Source organism: Hypanus sabinus, chromosome 6 (assembly GCF_030144855.1).
Source record: "Hypanus sabinus isolate sHypSab1 chromosome 6, sHypSab1.hap1, whole genome shotgun sequence".
Lineage (NCBI taxonomy): Eukaryota > Metazoa > Chordata > Chondrichthyes > Myliobatiformes > Dasyatidae > Hypanus > Hypanus sabinus.
Window position 1 is genome coordinate 108,328,163 of NC_082711.1, and position 20,005 is coordinate 108,348,167.

Genomic DNA, 20,005 nt, shown 5'->3' on the forward strand with positions numbered 1-20,005 from the left:
CTTGCCGTGTTGTAAAGACACTGCCCAGAAAAAGGTAATGGCAAACTACTTCTGTAGAAGAATTTGCTAAGAATAATCATAATAATAAGAATAATAATGTAATAATAATTATAAGAATAATAATATCAAATATCAAATAACACTCTTTTATGTTATTTCCAATTAAGGGCTTACTTAAGAGATAAACTCGATCAGACAATGTTAATACCGAAGCCTAATGAAATAGAAATTTTAATTCAAAAAGGAAAAATTTTAAAAATTACTTGTATGTACAATTTGATGAAGAAACAGACAATTAAACAAGGAATTCATAAGTCAAGACAAAAATGGGAAACTGAGTTGAATATTAAAATTGATGAAATAAGTTGGTCAAGGCTGCCATGACAGTATGACAAATACAATAACTGTCCGACTTAGATTAGTACAATATAATTTTTACATCAATTATATATTACACCACAAAAAATAAATAGATTAAACCCAAATTTATCTGATCAATGTTTTCGATGTAATCAAGAAATTGGTACTTTTTTTACATTCTACTTGATCTTGTTTTACAATTCAACCTTTCTGAATAAATTTAAGAGTTTTATTGGAACAAATCATTGGAATACAACTTCCATATAATCCAGTATTATTTTTACTAGGTGATATTGAAGGGATAAAACCGAAACTTAAATTGAACAAATATCAGAAAAAAATGTATAAAAGTTGCATTGGCAGTAGCCAAAAAAACTATTGCAGTTACTTGGAAATCAGATTCATATTTAACTATGGACTGTTGGAATAATGAAATTTTAGATGCATTCCACTTGAAAAAATTACTTATAATTTAAGAAATGAATATGATATATTTCTGAAAATTTGACATCCTTATTTACAACAGATAGGATTAAATATATAAGCTCTTTGAAGATAAAGTTATTAGCCATTTGGGGAAATAAATAAATATATATATATTAAAGTTATTTTCAACTCCGTGGAGCATGTGGAGATCTTTTGATATCTAGGCAATCTTTCTTTCTTTCTTCTTTCTTTTTCTTTTTTCTTTTTTTCAGATGGGGATATTCGGGGGGGGGGGGAAGGGTTAAGGGGAGGGGGAGGGCTGATATTATACTCTACTATTCTATTATACTATTCACTCTATGTAATTATCTTAAAAAATTGAATAAAAATAGATATATATATATATAAAAAAACTTTTAACTTAGGTGTATATTACAGAGTTTAAACTAATACATGTGTGATTATCATGTAGCACATTACAGAAGTGTATACAAATACTAAACACAAAGTATGCTGCAGATGCTGTGGTCAAATCAACACATACAAAAAAGTTGGTAAACTCAGCAGGTCGGGCAGCATCCGTTGAAATTAGCAGTCAATGTTTCGGGCCGAGACCCTTTGTCAGGACTAAAGCAGGAGGAGGCAGGGGCCCTATAAAGTCCTTTAGTCCTGACAGAGGGTCTCAGCTTGAAATGTTGACTGCTAATTTCAGTGGATGCTGCCCGACTTGCTGAGTTTATCCAGCTTTTTGTATGTGTTGTATACAAATACTAATCTATATTTCACTTTTAAACGTAACATTTGGTTAATCTACCATGATATTGTCTTTATCTTTCACAAGCTTTATTACAAAAATAAATCAAATTCCTGAAAAACCAGATGCTGTTATTCAAAGTGGTGTTTGGTCATCCATTGCCTCTTTTCCACTTCGAAGCAGAGCACTTAACCATCACGTGATCAGCTTGCTTACCAACTTGGAGAAGGCCTTCACAGACTCCCTTCACAGCTGCTAGCTTATCACCAATGCTTTTCAGACTAGGCTCATTTGCTGAACTTCCAAACCACTCATTAATTTTATCTTCAGGATTTTTAATTCTATTAGTTCTTATAATAACACCAGCAGGTGATCCCTCTTGGTCAAAACAACACTTTAAGTTTTGCCACTCCAAATCACATACTTGAACAACATCACCAAGTTACTTATCTTTAAATTTCAAAACAAACTGTAATCGATTCGCAGGCACCTTGTTAACAAACCATTGTTTAGTTAACGGTCCCTTCCCTTTGGTCAACAGTCCTGAAACCAAACCCAACTTTAAATTTATCTTATTTAAACATCCAGTAACAACACTTTTTTCCAATATCTTCACTAACATTCACCTCACCAGCTTTCATCTCATCACTAATTGTTGGAGCAATTCCTAACACAAGAATCCTCACTTTCTACTGGTGCCAAGGTTAACCCTTCATTCACTGAACCAAGTCCGTCTGTCACAAAAGGACTGCCTTCCTTTTTAACCAAGTCAGACACCGCAGACCTTTCCCGAGTGTCCACACAAGGTTCAGTACCCTGTGAATCCACAGGTACCTTCATAACCTGAGCACAGGCAAATGGGACATCTACCTCTTCCAGGCTTCCAATAACAATCCCCATTTCAAATTCCAAGTTTCCCTGATCTTCCAACTACTCTCTGGGAAACTCCTATCTGGAGTAAGCTCAACCTTACGGGTTAAAACAACCTCACCTGCTATCCCAGTAGACTCCCCCAGGATAGCAGTACACTTTTCATCTCGGAATGCCCTTAAATTATTAGGAACACACTCCTTAAATTCTTCAACTGAAAACAGCTCTGTCAAGCTAGATACATCACCTGTGTCCAACCCTGGACCTTCTAGATGCCACATCTGTTTCTCATCTTGGCTCTGTGCCTCCATAAACTCCTTCCTCATTCCAAAATGTTCACCTAGGGGTAATTTATGGTCAAGGTTCAAAATTCCGTTCCTTGACAATGCTAAATCTGCCTGGTCTCCCTTACTTTCCTTAGCTCCACTATTCTCTGCTTTACCATCCTCTAACCTCTCCTTGTGCAGGGCTGGTAAAAACGTCTCTGCTAAATCAACGCTGGACTCAGTTAAATTTGTGCCTGTCTCAGCTGCCTTTTTCGACAGGCTGGGGGTTACTGCGCAGGCGGTATAAACCTCAAAATCTATGGGTGGATCCTTAGCACTTACAGGCTTGCTCATCAGCTTCACTGCTGAGTATACATCCCCACCTGCAAGATCATTACCACATAAGACATCCACGTCATTCATAGGTAGTTCAGACCGCACCCCTATAGTGACTGGTCCTAATAGCAAGTCACATTTCCGAAATATCTTGTGCAAAGGTACGGCCTCAGTCCCTTTTCCGATACCTTTTATCATGTTTACCTCCCCAGTCTCGTCTCAGCACTGAATTCTAACACCTTCCTTAAGATCAATGACTGACAAGCCCCAGTGTCTCTCCAGATCCACACTGGAACTGGGATTGACCCCTCCTTCACAGCTACCAACCTGTCCAAAATAAACTTCTCGCGCCCCTCTTGAACTCTATCTGACCTCTGCTTCCTTAGCGGTCTGTTGACCGGCACAATACAGCCAGTCGGGGTTGTCACCTTTCCTTTTCCTGTCTCTTTCTTTGGAGCAAAACACTTAGACGCAGTGTGACCCACTTTCCCACAATTATAGCACGTAAAACTGGGAAACCTCCTGCCGGACTGCTTCTCATCTTCCTTACCCTTCTCACTAGTCCCCAGTTTAGTCTCTGCATTAGCCGGCGGGCTTTCTCTTCCATCCCTGCTACCTTTCTGGTAGCTCTTACTCGGAGCAAACTTTACTTTGTGTGTTAAAGCATAATCATCCGCTAACGTGGCAGACGCGGCCAGTGTTTCTGCCTCTTGCTCATCTAAATAGGTCCTCATACCCTCGGGAACCCAGTTTTTAAAGTGCTCAATCATCACTAGCTGTTTCAGCTTTTTGAAATCTCCATTGATGTCTTTTGATGTGCACCAGCAATCATATTACATTTGCATCTCACGGGCAAGCTCTAAATACGTGTGGTCCCACTGCATCCTCAGATTTCAGAACCTTTGCCAATAGGCCTCTGGAACCAACTGGTAAATCCTAAGTAGAGCCCCTTTGACTTCATCATAATCCTTTGCATCTTCTGCAGACAACACTGAATAAGCTTGCTGAGCCTTTTCCTTAAGAACATTTTGTAACAAAACAGCCCACTTCTCCTTTGGCCAGTCCTGATTCACAGTGACCTTTTCAAAATGGAGAAAGTACCTATCGACGTCCTTCTCCTCAAATGGGGGAACCAACTTAACCTCCTGACTAACCTTGAACCCCCTGGCTGGGTCCGTTACATATCCCCCTTCCTGCCATGCCTTTATCTTTGCCATCTCAAACTGCCTCTCTTTTTCCCTTTCTTGTCTGTCTTTCCAACTCTTGATTCTCTGCCTCCAGCCTCCTCATTCGGAACTTATGTTCCCTTTTCTTCTCCGCCGCTTCAAGCCTTAATCTTTCCATCGGAACCTGCGCTTCGAAACATCTCCTGCTCCTCTTCAGAAAGCACCCTCTCAGATACATAGTGGTCAATGATGGCTCTCTGTATCTCTGACCTCCTCATTGCCTGTTTCACCTTTGAAAGTTCCAACTTTCTGGCATTCTCTAATGCCTCCAAGGTTGATTCCTTTAGAATTTCGTCAACCTCCATTTCTGCTGATTAACTTTAATTAACACACACAGAATCAGATAAGGGAATTTGTGAATTTACCCCAATCAATTTAACAGCCTCTCATTCAAATTGCAAAATCCCGGACGAGCCCCCAATTATGTTATGTACCCCGTGACCGTGTTACCAAACCAGCAAAAATGGAATAATACGTTGGAGTCTGGTGGTACTATAAATAAAAGTGTTTATCAGTAAACTAGTAATATAGTATCACAAAATGCAATATATGCAGGTTAGCAATGATATATACAGAAGTGTGGAAATATAAATCAAAGCCAAGCTCTATCGAAGTCTAGGGGTAAATGAATAGTCTTAAGATGATGCATAGTTCAGTTCAGTTTAGGTTGAGGTAGTTGCTGTTGTAATGTTGGAGAGAGAGAGAACAAGCAAGAGATGAGCAGCTGCAGCAGACAAACGTTCCATTGTCTTCTTGTTCTGTTGTGGTCACCGACTATGACCCCTCCATTCCAGGCCAGACTGTTCTTCAGTGATGAGCTTGTCACCCAGGAGAGGGTGGACACACACACAAGCCCCCACCGTCCTGCCTTGAAACTCCGTGAGCCTCTGATCGATTCCCTGGAATTGATCCTCCAAGCCCCCACCTTCCTGCGGGTGCACAATGCTCTTTCAGTGTCCAGTGGCATGTCTCCTTGTGTCTCTCGTGGTGTGTCTGTTGTGTCACAGCAGGCTTGCTATTTTATCCCCCCTGATGGGGTATCATATATCCATCATACCAATCTATCAAACTGAGCCAATCCTTGCTGACTCAGCAAGAATGTTAACAAGCAAAGAAGAGTGTCCTTGTAGCAAAGGTAAATAATCAGTGAAGAAGCCACAAAACTAAATTATGTGTGTGTGTGTGTGTGTGTGTGTGTGTCTCTCTCTCTCTCTCTCTCTCTCTCACTCTCTCTCTCTCTCTCTCTCTCTCGCTCTCTCTCTCTCATCTGTGTAGGTTGCCTCTCCCTATGTTCTTCATCTCACTCTCTCTCATTAGCAGCATAGTTCACAGGGGGGTCAACTCTGGACCCCATCTCCATCTAGTTTTCTCATCACACATAACACTGTGAACACTTCTCACAATTTAATTCAGTTTTGTAAGGTTAATTTCTGCTTTATCGTCCATATTGTCCTTTCCTTAATTTGACATTATGCCCAATCAAATAATATTTTTGTTGTCAAATGCTAGTCATTTTGTTTGTGTTCTCTCCCATTACATTAACATTCAGGCTTGTTATTCGTTAGTAATGAAAGAGTGCCCCTTCCTGGTAAGTGGAAACTACTTTTGACTGTCTACCTGGTGACTGGTCTTAAGGAGCCAGTAACCCACCTCTGCCCCTTTTGTCAGTAGAAATGGTTCTGCCAGTCTATGTGGCCAAACCACACGTGAAGAGCAGGAGCTGGACTTGGTTGTCAGAGGCTATTTGAAGTACACGCCATTGTGAGCATTTAATAGGTTGTGGGAGGTGGGAGGTTATCCATACTATTCTCCTCACTGTACTAATTACTGTTCAAAGAGGCAGGATCTGGGTTTGTTTTGTAATGACCGTACCTTTATTCCTTTCTGATCCCCTTCCTGCAGATGGGGCAATGGTAAATGAACTGTATGCAATGTTGCAAGACTCTGACCCCATTGTTATGGTGAACTGCTTGAGAGCATTGGAAGAAATCTTGAAGCATGAAGGAGGTGTGGTCATTAACAAACCAATAGCACATCACCTTTTAAACAGGTCGGTTCCATGCAATTGCGTTGCTTTTAATATGTTCTTCCTTTAAAAATTCAGCAATAGTTTTCATCTTTGTTAAAATGATGGTAATAAAATAGTTTTCAGAATTAATTCATGGTAATTTTACAAATGACTCCCTAGAATGAAGTTAAACTGACTTGAACTCCTTACTATCTCGAAGGGCAGGTTATTCATGCCTCAGCAATGACACTGAAACATTAGGATGTCGATGTATAGCAAAGCTTCACAGTTTTCATGTTTGGAAATGTTCATCTGGTACAAACATCCCGGCTGGCTGTGTAATCCAGGCAAATGTTTATGATCCAGATTACCATCACGTGATGCTTCTATGGCCAAATAACTATTTTGGTACCTTATAGGAGGATAGTGGCATATATTTCTGGGATAGTACTCTGCAGCAAATTTACTCTTTCTGGCAAAATTGAGAACATTCAGAATTGTGGGAAAGACAGAAAGAGTAATAAAGAAATTTATTAAGCCACTCTTCTTTTCTCTTTAGAATGAAGGACCTGGATCACTGGGGTCAGAGTGAAGTGCTGACATTCCTAGTTCACTATAAGCCTCGAACTGAAGATTGAGTGTTTGCCATTCTGAACATGCTTGATGGTTTTCTCAAGAGCAGCCAGCCCAATGTTGTCATGGCAACCACCAAACTTTTCCTACTCCTTGCTGAAGACTTTCCCAACGTACAGACAGATGTTCTAGAAAGGATCAAAGGGCCATTGTTGACTATTTGTACCTCTGAGTGCCACAAGCTGTGTTTCCTCGGCCTGTGTCATGCACGGGAGATCCTCCGCAGCTTACCTGGGCACTTCAGTGGTCACTACAAGAAATTCTACTGCACATACTCCGAACCAAATTACATCAAATATCAGAAGATGGAGATCTTGCGGGATCGGGTAAATGATGAGAATGTCCAGCAGATACTGGAAGAGTTTCAGACCTACTGTACTGATGTTTCTGTAGAACTGGCCCAGATGGCCATTTTAAATATAGGTGAAAAAATTAAATTATTTTGCATGTTCACATATTTCAGATTAGCTCTGCTATCCTTCAGAACCAATTAGATATTTCCCTATTAAGTATTCTAGTTATGACTAATTTATACTGAGATGGCAAAAATAATATTGTGTTTATCTCTGGCAATGCTACCTCTTTTGGGGGGATATGCTACTACTGAACAGCAGACATGGTGGAGAAAGTTGGGTTTCCTCACTAATTCCAAGAGAGGCCAATTCACCCCGTTCATAGCAGAGGCACTGGCCTTAAATTCTTCTCAGAAACTTCATATGGATAAGGAATACAAATAACTCTGCTGAAAGCACACCCATTATTTGTGGGACTGGATAACAATCAGTGTCCAAAGCACCCAGTGAACTCACATTATATTTGTACTCTTATTTTGCTGGAAGTTTTGGCAGAGAAGTCTTGTGTTTACAAGATTTCATTTTCTGTGGTCCCCTGGTCACAAATTTCAGTGTATACTGCAAGAGTCCAGCCAGTGGCGCTGTTGAGCTGTTTGTACTCTTCTCATGCGGTTACTCACAGGACGTTGTCCTTCCGGTCCTTGTACACCAGTCAATTTAGTAAATTGTGAAGTTCATTCTCTTGTTTATTCAATTAAAAAGATCTCCAAATTGTATCATATACAAGAAGATGCTTTATATTAGAGAAAAGCAAGTATTGTCAGCATTAGGCAGCATCTGGAGAGCAAAGTGGCTGATGTTTCAAGTTGGAAATAGTTTATCAAAATTTTTCTATTCAGCACAAGAGTTTCTGCTATTAACTGAGAGGTCTGTGGACCCAGGCAGGGACCCCTTCTTCTTGCACTTTCTTCTTTTAAATGTCCAGCATCTGCTTTTGATTTGCTTTCTGCTGTTTTATTCATTTATTGCTTCACTTAATTAAAGTTCCTGTGAGATGCAGTGGTTTCTAGGGGTAACTAAAGGTGTTATTGTCTCTTAAGTGTACCTAAAAGTACTGCAGGTCTATTCCATCACTGAGTTGCTTGTTGGTATCGGTACATGAAATAGGTGTGCAGTCTAATAGCAAGTGATCAACTTGGTCACTTTTCTTGTGAGCGTAAGACCCTGTTGGACATTGATAATATGGGATGCTGCAAGTCTAGTTCACTGGTTTATTGGTGGACAGTGAAGGAGCTGTCCTTGTTATAACAAGGACTACAGGTCAAGCCACAGTATCAGCTGTCCTTGTCATAACACAGTATCAGCTGTCCTTGTCATAACAAGGACTACAGGTCAAGCCACAGTATCAGCTGTTTGTAGCAATCCAGGAGAGAGGCGTTGAAGTCGGTGTGCACCATGAGTTTGCTGGAGACTGTATGGTTCAGTGTCTGTGCTGGTGGCATTGGTGCTGCCCTCCAGTGTTCACTCAGTAGAATAAAGGCTGTATTGTGTTCAACTGCAGACTGCTGAATTTACTGATAGGTTTGCTAGCATGGTTCGGGAGGGTTTAAACTAATTTGCAAGGGGGACCTGGAGCGAAAAAGCAGTGGAAGAAGTACATGGAGTAAAGCCAGATCTAACATACAGAGAGGCTTTGAGGAAAGAGAAGCAGAATAAAGGGTGTAATGGTAGTAAGGCTGAAGGGCTAAAGTGTGTGTACTTCAATGCAAGAAGCATCAGGAACAAAAGTAATGAACTGAAGGTTTGGATACATACATGGAATTATGATGTAGTGGCCATTACAGAGACTTGGCTGGCACTAGGTCAGGAATGGATTCTGAATATTCCTGGATTTCAGTGCTTTAAAAGGGATAGAGAGTGGGGAAAGGGGGAGAAGGGGTGGCTTTACTGGTCAGGGATACTATTACAGCTACAGAAAAGGTGGGTAATGTAGCAAGATCCTCTTTTGAGTCAGTATGGGTGGAAGTCAGGAACAGGAAGGGAGCAGTTACTCTATTGGGAGTATTCTGTCGGCCCCCTGGTAGCAGCAGAGATATCGAGCAGCAGATTGGGAGGCAGATTTTGGAAAGGTGCAAAAATAACAGGGTTGTTATCATGGGTGACTTTAAGTTCCCTAATATTGATTGGTATCTGATTAGTTCCAATGGTTTAGAGGGGGCAGAGTTTGTTAAGTATGTAAAGGATAGATTCCTTTCACAGTATGTTGACACACCGACTAGGCGGAACGCCATACTAGATCTCGCATTAGGTAACAAACCGGGTCAGGTCTGGGGGACAGTGATCACCGCTCCCTGGCCTGTAGCGTTATCGTGGAAAAGGTTAGAGTCAGAGATGACAGTATTATTTTTAATTGGGGAAGGGCAAATTATGAGGCTATAAGGCTAGAAATTACCGGTGTGAATTGGGATGGTGCTTTTCTCAGGGAAATGTACTATGGACATGTGGTCGATGTTTAGGCATCTCTTGCAGGATGTTAGAGATAAATTTGTCCCGGTGAGGAAAATAAAGAATGGTAGGGTGTAGAAACCATGGGTGACAAGTGAGGTGGAAAATCTAGTCAGGTGGAAGAAGGCAGCATACGTGAGGTTTAGGAAGCAAGGGTCAGATGGGTCTATTGAGGAATATAAGGTAGCAAGAAAGGAGCTTAAGGGGCTGAGGAGAGCAAGAAGGGAGCATGAGAAGGCCTTGGTGAGTAGGGTAAAGGAAAACCCCAAGGCATTCTTCAATTACATGAAGGACAAAAGTATGACAAGTGTAAAGGTAGGACCAATTAGAGATAAAGGTGGGAAGATGGAGGCTGTGGAAGTGAGTGAGGTCCTCAATGAGTACTTCTCTTTGGTATTCACCAAAGAGAGGGAACTTGATGACGGTGAGGACAATGTCAGTGAGGTTGATGTTCTGGAGCATGCTGACATTAAGGGAGAGGAGGTGTGAACAGATTGCTAAGCCTTTGTGTCTTTGTTATCCACAGGAATAGTATGGGAGGATTGGAGTGAGGCGAATGTTGTCCCTTTGTTCAAGAAAGGCAGTAGAGATTGTCCGCGTAATTATAGAACAGTGAGCCTAACATCTGTGGTGGGAAAGCTGTTGGAAACAATTCTTAGAGATAAGATCATTGGGCATTTAGAGAATCAAGGTTTGAACAGGGACAGTCAGCATGGCTTTGTGAAGGGCAGATTGTGTCTAACAAGCCTGAAAGAGTTCTTTGAGGAGGTGACCAGGCACATGGATGAGGGTAGTGCAGTGGATGTGATTTACATGGATTTTAGTAAGGCATTTGACAAGGTTCCTCACAGTAGGCTTGATTCAGAAAGTCTGAAGGCATAAGATCCAGGGAAGTTTGGCCAGGTAGACTCAGAGTTGGCTTGCCTGCAGAAAGCAGAGGGTCATGGTGGAAGGTGTACATTTGGATTGGAGGGTTGTGACCAGTGGTGTTCCGCAGGGATCAGTTCTGGGACCTCTACTTATCATGACTTTTATTAACGATCTGGATGTGACGGTAAAAGGGTGGGTTGGTAACTTTGCAGACAACACAAAGGTTAGTGGTGTTGTGGATAGTGTAGAGGATTGTTGAAGATTGCAGAGAGACATTGATAGGATGCAGAAGTGGGCTGAGAAATGGCAGATGGAGTTCAACCTGGTGAAGTGTGAGATGATACACTTTGGAAGGACAAACTCCAAAGCAGAGTACTAAGTAAATGGCAGGATAATTGGTAGTGTGGAGGAGCAGAGGGATCTGGGAGTACATATCCACAGATCCCTGAAAGTTGCCTCACAGATAGATGGGGTAGTTAAGAAAGCTTATGGGGTGTTAGCTTTCATAAGTCGAGGAATAGAGTTTGTGAGTCGCGAGGTAATGATCCAGCTCTATAAAACTCTGGTTAGGCCACACTTGGAGTACTGTGTTCAGTTCTAGTTGCCTCACTATAGGAAGGATGTGGAAACATTGGAAAGGGTACAGAGGGGATTTACCAGGATGCTGCCTGGTTTAGAGAGTATGCATTATGATCATGATCAGAGATTAAGGGAGCTAGGGCTTTACTCTTTGGAGAGAAGGAGGATGAGAAGAGACATGACAGAGGTATAGAAGATATTAAGAGTAGATAGCCAGTCCCTCTTTCCCAGGGCACCACTGCTCAATACGAGGACATGGCTTTAAGGTAAGGGATAGGAAGTTCAAGGGGAATATTAGAGGACGTTTTTTAACTCAGAGTGGTTGGTGCATTGAATGCACTGCCTGAGTCAGTGGTGGAGGCAGATACACTAGTGAAATTTAAGAGTCTACTAGGCAGGTATATGGAGGAATTTAAGGTGGAGGGTTATATGTGAGGCAGGGTTTAAGGATCAGCATTACATTGTGGGCTGAAGGCCCTGTACTATGCTGTACTCTTCTTGTTCTATGTTCTATATGTGCCTTGTGCTGTGTATGAGTGTTGGTACTGTGTGTTGTCTCTGGGTCCAGGAGTAATGCTATTTTGTTTGGCTGCATTCAGAGTATTTTTGTATGGTTGAATGACAAACAAATTTCAACTTGAACTTGATTTGCCTTTGTTCTGGGGGGGGGGAGGTGGATGCTGCAGCATCATAAAGAAAATTACAGCTGAGAAAGATGAAGAGATAACAATTGGCTTTACTTGTCACAGGTAGATCAAAACGTACAGTGAAGTAAGTCGTTTGCATTAAATCAAATCAGTGAGGATTGTGCTGGAGATAGCCCATAATTGGGGATGCCAACAGAGCGCACCCACAGTTTTCAACTTCCTGACCTGAACTGTACACTTTTGGAATGTGGAAGGAAGCCAGAGAACCCAGAGGCAACCCGAAAGGTCACACGGAGAACATTCAAACTCCTCAACGATCACTGGACTGTAAAGTGATTGTACTAACCGCTACACTGCCATGGCACCCCAGTTACCAGCTGAGAAACAATTTACTCTTCTGTTTATTGCTGCACCCAATTATTTATTAAATTATTCCAGGTGCTATTTCTGCTACTGCATTTGGGATTTATTATATTCATTAAGCATTATAAAATATTTTTGACAATGGTTCACTAATTACCTCGTCAGTATGAACCCTGTCCTATTCCAATATAATGCAATTGGTTTTCTCGGCTGCTATTTATAAACTTTAATTAGTTTGAGACTAAGTCCCACGTTTAGGTTGTCAGACCCAGTCCTCTCCATTCTTTCCTGGCAACTCCAACACTACTGCTGTTTGGTTGTCTAGCTCTCTTGCACAGTCACACTTGGACATGGCATATCCCAGAGCTTCCCAACCTTTCTCATGCCATGGACCAATTCCACTAAACAAGTTGTCAATGAACCCCAGGTTAGAAACCCCTGCACTTCTCAATAACTCAGCCTTGTCCAGTCTTTCATCCCTGTCATTAAACTGCTCACCATTCTGCGAAGCTCTCTGTTACATCTTTTCACTGCAGGAAGTTGTTGACCATGTCCAATTTCTTTAGTTTCTCCCTGTGTTTACTGTTCTCACCATGTAAAGATGGTGACTGTGATTGGTCCAGATAGGATGCACAACAGATAGCAGTAAAACCCTAGTTTCAAAGAGGTGTCACCTATTTATTTTTTTTAAATAGTGGGAACAGGGTCTCTGTCTTCAGATTATCCCATTAGAGAAAGCATCGTCATTGCATTCACCCTGCCAGGATTCCATGGGATCTTGTCGGCAATCTAGTTGCTACTTTCTCTGAATACCAGTGGATGCAAGCTTATCCTGTCAAACACTTCCTTTAAAAAAAACACAACAACATAACCTACCCCACACTGGCTGGTGGATACTCATTGATGATTCTTCTAGAGATCCCCAAAGACACTCTTGAGTTGGAAGTTTGAACTTTCCATGCCTGTATAGTTGAGCTGTTTACTGTTGGAACTAGCTGAAGCATTGACAAAGTGTAGGTATACTTTAGCTTTTATTCTGCTGACTGAAGAAATTATGGTATTTTGTGTTATAATTTGTGTTCTGTTTTATTTATTGAGATACATTGTAGAGCGGGTTCTTTTGCCTCTTCGAGCCACGCGGCCCAGCAATCTCCGACATAACCCTAGCCTAATCACAGGACAATTTACAATGATCAATTAACCTACCAGCCAGTATGTCTTTACACTGTGAGGAAATCCATGCAGTCACAGGGGGAATGTACAAACTCCTTAGCGACAGCAGCAGGAATTGAACCTGGGTTGCTGGTACTGTAACATGTGCTCACCATTGTGTTACCATGCCATTGGAGTAATATGTCAGAGTATCGACTCTTGAAAGTGCAGCTTAAGGTATGAACTGTGCCTTACTTGTTCTTTAATTGTGCTGTATTTCCCCAGGACGAATTGCACGGACCTACAATGAAAAGTGTGTGGTTATTTTGAAGGAGCTGCTGGGCTTGAAGCAGGAACACATTACCTCAGGTACGTCATGCTGCCAGCTTTAAGCATTTGCTCAGGGTTGCATGCATCTCACTAACTTCCCCTCTGCTCTTAGCTGTCATTCAGACATTTCGTGACCTGGTATGGCTGTGTCCCGCTTGTACAGTGACTGTGTGTGAAGCACTACCAGGATGTGAGGAATACATCAAAGATGGTGAGGTAGGTTGGTGGGGATGAAGTAGCCATATTCAATAAGATGGCCTTTGTTCACCTTAATTCATGGTACTGAGCCATGCAGACCCGAGATGACCAGGTTCAACCTCTTGGCTGATTTCAGACAAGTCATTGCATTTTGTTCACAAATAAACCCTTCTTGTGCTTCCAGCTGGTTACAGACATCGATTATAACTGACATCTCGATGATTACCTCTGCCATCTTGTTCAGGGATGATTTCTGGACATGTCAAGTCCAGTGGTATTTTTCCCCCATAGTCGACATTCATGATTGGTTAGTCCTCATTCAGTCAGGTTTCCGCTGTCCCACCTTGTTTACAATTGGATTTCAGTTCGATTAGTTCGCAATGGGAGACTTGCTCAGTGTGAGAGTAGGTTTAGCTGACAGACGATGGCATCCACAGATGGTGGGAAATCCATGCCATCATGGTCCACCCACACACAGATTTTTAAATCTATGTGTTCTGTCTGTATAGCTTGGGTCAGCTCTTTTGGACAAGCCACTGATCACATGTGAAGGCTAATAGGTTTATGATTAACCAGATCACTAACCAATATTCTTTTTGATTATTGGCAGAAGAAGAACTCGATATGGTTGTGCGTGATCGTGGGTTATTGTACTATCGGTTACTTCAGCAAGGTGTTGAAGAGGTCAAGAAAATAGTTTGTGGGCCAAGACCAGATCCATCCTTGGGTGTATCAGTGGCCAAGCCAATGAGCCAATCAATGCCTGGGCAAAAGACTTTAACACATTGATACCATTCTATGGTTGGGAACACTGGAATTGTATAATGGCACAGAAGGCAAACTCCTTTGGAAATCTACAGATTCCAGAAATAACCTCTGAAAAAGGTAAACATTGTTGCTTCAATCCCAGTAATACTACTGCTTGATGATCTTACCATGCCCTTACTATGACATGGATCATGTGTGTGAGTATTCGTTCTACTGTCTCTTTCAGATATTGATCTAATGCTGATACCATCACTGGTGGCAGGACTACTGCCCATTGTGATTCCACATTTTGAAGCTCAAAACCATTTACAAAGGTTTTGGTTTTCCAGTCTTCATCTCTTGGGCAATGCTTTTAGATATCCAGTGTAATCTGTTTCAAGCACTCCAGTCCTGTAAGATATTTTTCAGGAGGGATTATCCACTGGCCTGTGGCGTAGTGGCATCAGCACCGGACTCTGAGGCAGATGCTTTTGATTTTGAATCTGGTTGGGTCCTAACCTGGGCAGCAGCAGTATCTGCGTGGAACAAAACCCTGGCAATCTACTTCTGTATCTTGCCTCAAGACCCACTGGAGAACTATACTACCCATAAGGTCACCATGAGTCGATGATGACTCAGCAACAACAACAAATATCTTTTAAAAATATCTATTAAAGATACTTTGAAGATATCGTAAATATCTTCAAACACTGGAGAGTTTAGAACAGATTACACTGGATAAATAGCCTACATTACCTGAGAGATTTAAGACAGGAAGGCAACCAAAACAGTTTCCTTTCAGTGATGAAAGTAAATATCTTTTTTTCATCTGTTACTATCACCAAAATGAAGGAATTTTAGTTTTATTCACTCTCTTGCAACTCATGAAGTTTAAAGAGTTTAGCACTGAGTTCACCATTGTGATAAATAAACCAGTATGTGGATTTTGTATGGTCAAATATCTAATTGCTTTGGACAACAAAGGATTTGCTTCCTGATTGCTTTTGGGTGTATCTGATGGATTTTGGGCTGCTGATCATGACACTTTCCTATTGGCATCATTTTGTTTGTAATCACCCACATTTGTTATTTCAATTTGTAATTCAAGTCAATTAAAATGTTGCCCACTAGGTAAGCTGAGAAGTTTTCTATCTTGTCCAGGCATGCCTGGGCAGGCCAGATGCTGCATGGCAGGACAGGTTGTAGAAATGTGTTAAAAGCATCACCTACAGACTGCTCTATGCATTGTGTTTACGTATATATTGAGGCAGTTTGTGTAAATGTTATGGGTCCGGATTTGACAGCCTGTTCCCTGTGTAGTGATTTCAATTGGGATTGCACCTTGAGGAAGAGGATGAATTTGCATATCAATTATACAATGCTAATTGTTGAAAAGCCATGTGTATAGATACAGTGACACCTGGCTGCAGCACTCCTCCTGTTGCACTCTGTGCTGACAAATGCTGTGGAGCTTCATGCATAATGAGTCTTTATTTTAAGACACTGAGGTCTCATGGATCTTTTGACATTTTAGCAAGGGCTCCCTTCAGGAAAGAAGTGCATCTCTATCCAGTGATATGCTCAATGTTAACTTACTAATTCTGTTTATCTTCCTGTAAAGACTCAAACCCAGAAAACAGTGAAGAGTTGGTCGTGGATGCTGAATCTGTCTGCTTGGAAAGCAGTGCCCAGCTTTCACCAGAGCAGTTTGAGGAGTACTGGACGTGCCTGGAAGATGCTAAAGTTGTGACTGTGGACTGGCAGAAGGAGCCGTGCCCTGATACCATCCAGGCTGCCTTTCAGATTGTTCATATTCACTCTATTGCAATCAGCTGAGCAGGAGCACAGCCTGGGAAAGCCTACCTGTTTGCCCGAAATGAGACTGGATCTGTGTTTTTAACAGAACTGTTAATTGACATGAGCAGAACAAGTTTACAAATTACTGTTAAACAGAAGAATAGTAGTGAAGGGCTACTCAGCAGCTTCATTGCTGTTATTAGATCGGTGTTGCGGACCCTGGGCAAATCTGAAAATGTTGAAGATGTTTCACTAGTAACACAAGAGCAACACTCTCCTCACTGAGATCAAAGTCTTTTTGTTATCCCATTGCCATCATAAACTACATTGGTGGATAAAAATAAATTGTTTCTATCAGCAGATATAACTGAATCCTGTTCAGATAGACTGCTCTGTTTAATGTTTTAATGAAAAATGTGGAATTTCCAACAGTTTTACATTTTCTCAGTACTACACGGGATTTCAGTGCTTTTCAGGGAACTTGAGCCACTCAGCATTTTCACTCAGAGCCAAGGCAGCTGCCTGCAAGATGACCTAACATTAGTATTTACATGGCACATTCAGATATAGATATTTCAGATATAGATGATTTGGTTCCTTGGATAGTATTGTAGCTGAATGGGTGAACTTAGGGAATGAGTGCTATCCAGGTTTCACCTTGTGATGTCCCTAAATACTATTAAACTCATTCCTCACAGGCTTATGGTTAGTTTGTCACACTATCTCATAAACACAAGAGATTCCTCAGGTGCTTGAAATCCAGAACAGCAAATGTCAAATACTGGAGGAACTCAGCATCTATGGAGAGGAATAAACAGTCAACATTTTGTGCTGAGACCCTGCACTAGGATCCTATCACAGTACCTGTCCATTTGCTATTTTTTAATCCTCTGTGAGGATTTTGCTTGTCTGTAATGTCTGTCTTAGTCTTCCCAGTGTCAGCAGCTTAAGGCAATGCATGGAGAATGGTGCTTGGATAGCAGTCCTTTCTCAGTAGAAATGTGATTAAAATGCATTATATGATCAGAAAGAGCTGGACAAACAGTTTTGGTTGACTGTACTTTACAGCAATATACTAAGGAAGTTTTACTCCTCACTGCCCCTGTCCTCATCCCTGGCCCTCCTATGCAGATAATGTCTATTTTGTTTAGTTCTGACATTCACAGAGCTTGTCATGAATCAGACTTCCAGTGTAAAATCTCAAACCCATTCCTTTTAGTCAATCCTTGCCTTTTAGTTTGAGATTTCAGATGTCACAGAAGTACTGTTATCTGTACCCTGTATGGAAACAGAAATCCCTATTGTAGCTTTCTAGTAGTGACAGCTGTGTGGTTTATTTATTTATTGTCATATAGCATGGCCTGCAATCCACTGATTTAATCCTAACGTAATCATGGGACAATTTGCAGTGAGAAATTAACCTACCAACTATCCAGACAAAGCCCATGCTTTCTATTCCATGACTTTTTTCCCATAAAAGCTCTTCGATAACTGAGAGATGGGAGAGTGGAAACGGGCTCAGATGGGGAGGGGGAGAGAATGGGGGGGGGAGTTTGAGAGGTGGAGCGATAGAGTGGGGAGAGACTGAAGTGGGGAGATGAGGTGAAGGAGATGTGGGAGATCGGGACAGGATTGGAGATGGAGGGAAACGGGGAGGGCAATCGGGGTGAGACAGAGGGAAACATGATGAGAGACTGGGAGGGAGGTTGGACGAGGCGGAGAGACAGCAGTAGAGATAGAGCGGGAGAATGGGGAGAGCTGGAGATGGAGGTGTGGAGAGACTGAGGGGTGTAATGGGGGGAAGTGGAGAAGGGAGAGACGAGGGCGGGGGTGAGTGACAGGAGAGGGAGGGGTAGTTGGAGAGTGCGCAGGGAGGAGTAAAGACAGTGGGAGGGGGAGAGGGCTTGGTGACAGATATGAAGGAGGGAGCAGAGACGAGAGTGGCGAGATGGCGAGAGGGGGGAGAGAAGAGTCAGAGAGGGAAGGGTGAAGGAGTTGGGGCAGAGACAGAGAAGTAGGAGAGTGGGCAGAGATGGAGAGGGAGGGGTGTGGGAGAGGGTGCAGATACAGTGAGGCAGGGTTAGATGGAGAGGTGGCAGACACAGACAATGAGAGGTAGGGGTAGAGGAAGTTGGGGTAGGGCAGGATAGGGAGGGCTGGAGGGAGTGTGAGCAGAGACAGCATGTGAATGGGATTGGGAGGAGAAGAGAGAGATGGGGAGGCCGTTGAGTATGGGGGGTTTGAGCCAGAGGAGGGGGAAGACAGATGTGGTTGAGGGAGAGAGGACGGCTACAGGGACTGAGGGGAAAGAGCAAGTTAATAGGAAACAAAAGGTAGATGGAGGGAGTGAGACTATTGAGGGAGAGGTGTAGTGGAAAAGAGGGAGGGGGATGGAGAGGGTGGGTGAGAGGAAGGGGGGGAAGAAAGGACGACAGGGGTAAAGGGAATTGGGAAGAAAAGGGATTAAGGTGGAGTGGAGAGGGAAAGTGAAGGGAGAGACAAAGAAAAGGTGAAAGGGAAGAAATGGGGAGTGGGTGAGAAGGGGAGAGATGAAAAGGGGGTGAGAAGGGGGAAAGAAAGGGAGAGGAGTGAAAAAATGGAGTAAAAATGAGGTGGAGGGAGAAGGGGAACTGGGAGAGAGGAGATTAAGAGGACTGGAAGAGGGAGATGGGGACTGAGGGAGAGGGGAGAGGGTGGTGAGATGGAGAGAATGGGGAGAGAGATGGAATGAAGGTGTGAAAGGAAATGGGAAAGAGAGGGAGAGCATGGTGGGGGTGAGACTGAGTCAGGGAGAGTTGGGGAGGGTGAGAGAGGGGGCAAAATAGGGAAGAAAGCATGATTGGGACAGAGAAGAGGGAGGGGGCTGAGGGAGAGGCGGGGTGTAGTAGGGGAGAGAGGAGGTATTGAGTCAGAGAGGGTGAGAGGAAGAAAGGTAGAGAGAGGAGAAATAGAGTGGTGAGAGTAAGGAGGGTGGATGGAGTGGGAGGGGCCATGGATGAAAAAAGCTAGAAAATGGGTGAGGATGTGATTCTTCCTGATTGAGACTGAGGATCAACTATTCCTTAAGATTCATGGGGTTACGCTGCACCAACCATTCCATGCTGACCAGCAAGTACATCATTCCATTTACCAACACTCGTTCCATCAGCTGTCCCTTGCTTATGAACTGTTAAGTAACTTCTTGGCGCCTTTTATTTTGTACTTCATTCTCAACTAGTCTTATGGTCAAAGTAAGAGTTATAAAATCTTACTTGTATAACCGCATATTGTGTACTGTTTGTTCTTTCGGGGTACCGATTTGCCACAGGGGACACTTCATGCAGCATCGACCCAACAAGTTTGGCAGGACAGGGGTCATCACCCCCGAGATCATGCCACTAGGCAAAGCGAGTGTTACACTTCCAAAGAGCATTTCTGTACAGCAGGATCAATATCAAGTGCAGTTCTCCTCACTAAGGGCCTGTGATGAGAGCACCATTGTTACAAAATCAGAACATTACATTTTCGATCTTAGTGATATCATCAAAATTGCTGAGGTCAGTTTTCTTTAAACTGCAGTCTATGTTTCTATGTCAGCAAACTCCAAGCAGATGGATTTCCAACAGTTACAGTTTCACATCCTTTAATGCTCTTTCACTGCACTTT

The 20,005-nt window shown here is 42.4% G+C and overlaps 1 pseudogene; it reads left to right on the forward strand.

The window, feature by feature from the left end:
• The first annotated feature begins 6,145 nt into the window (after positions 1–6,145).
• LOC132395184 (AP-4 complex subunit beta-1-like) lies at positions 6,146–16,713 on the forward strand (annotated as a pseudogene).
• Positions 16,714–20,005: the final 3,292 nt, after the last annotated feature.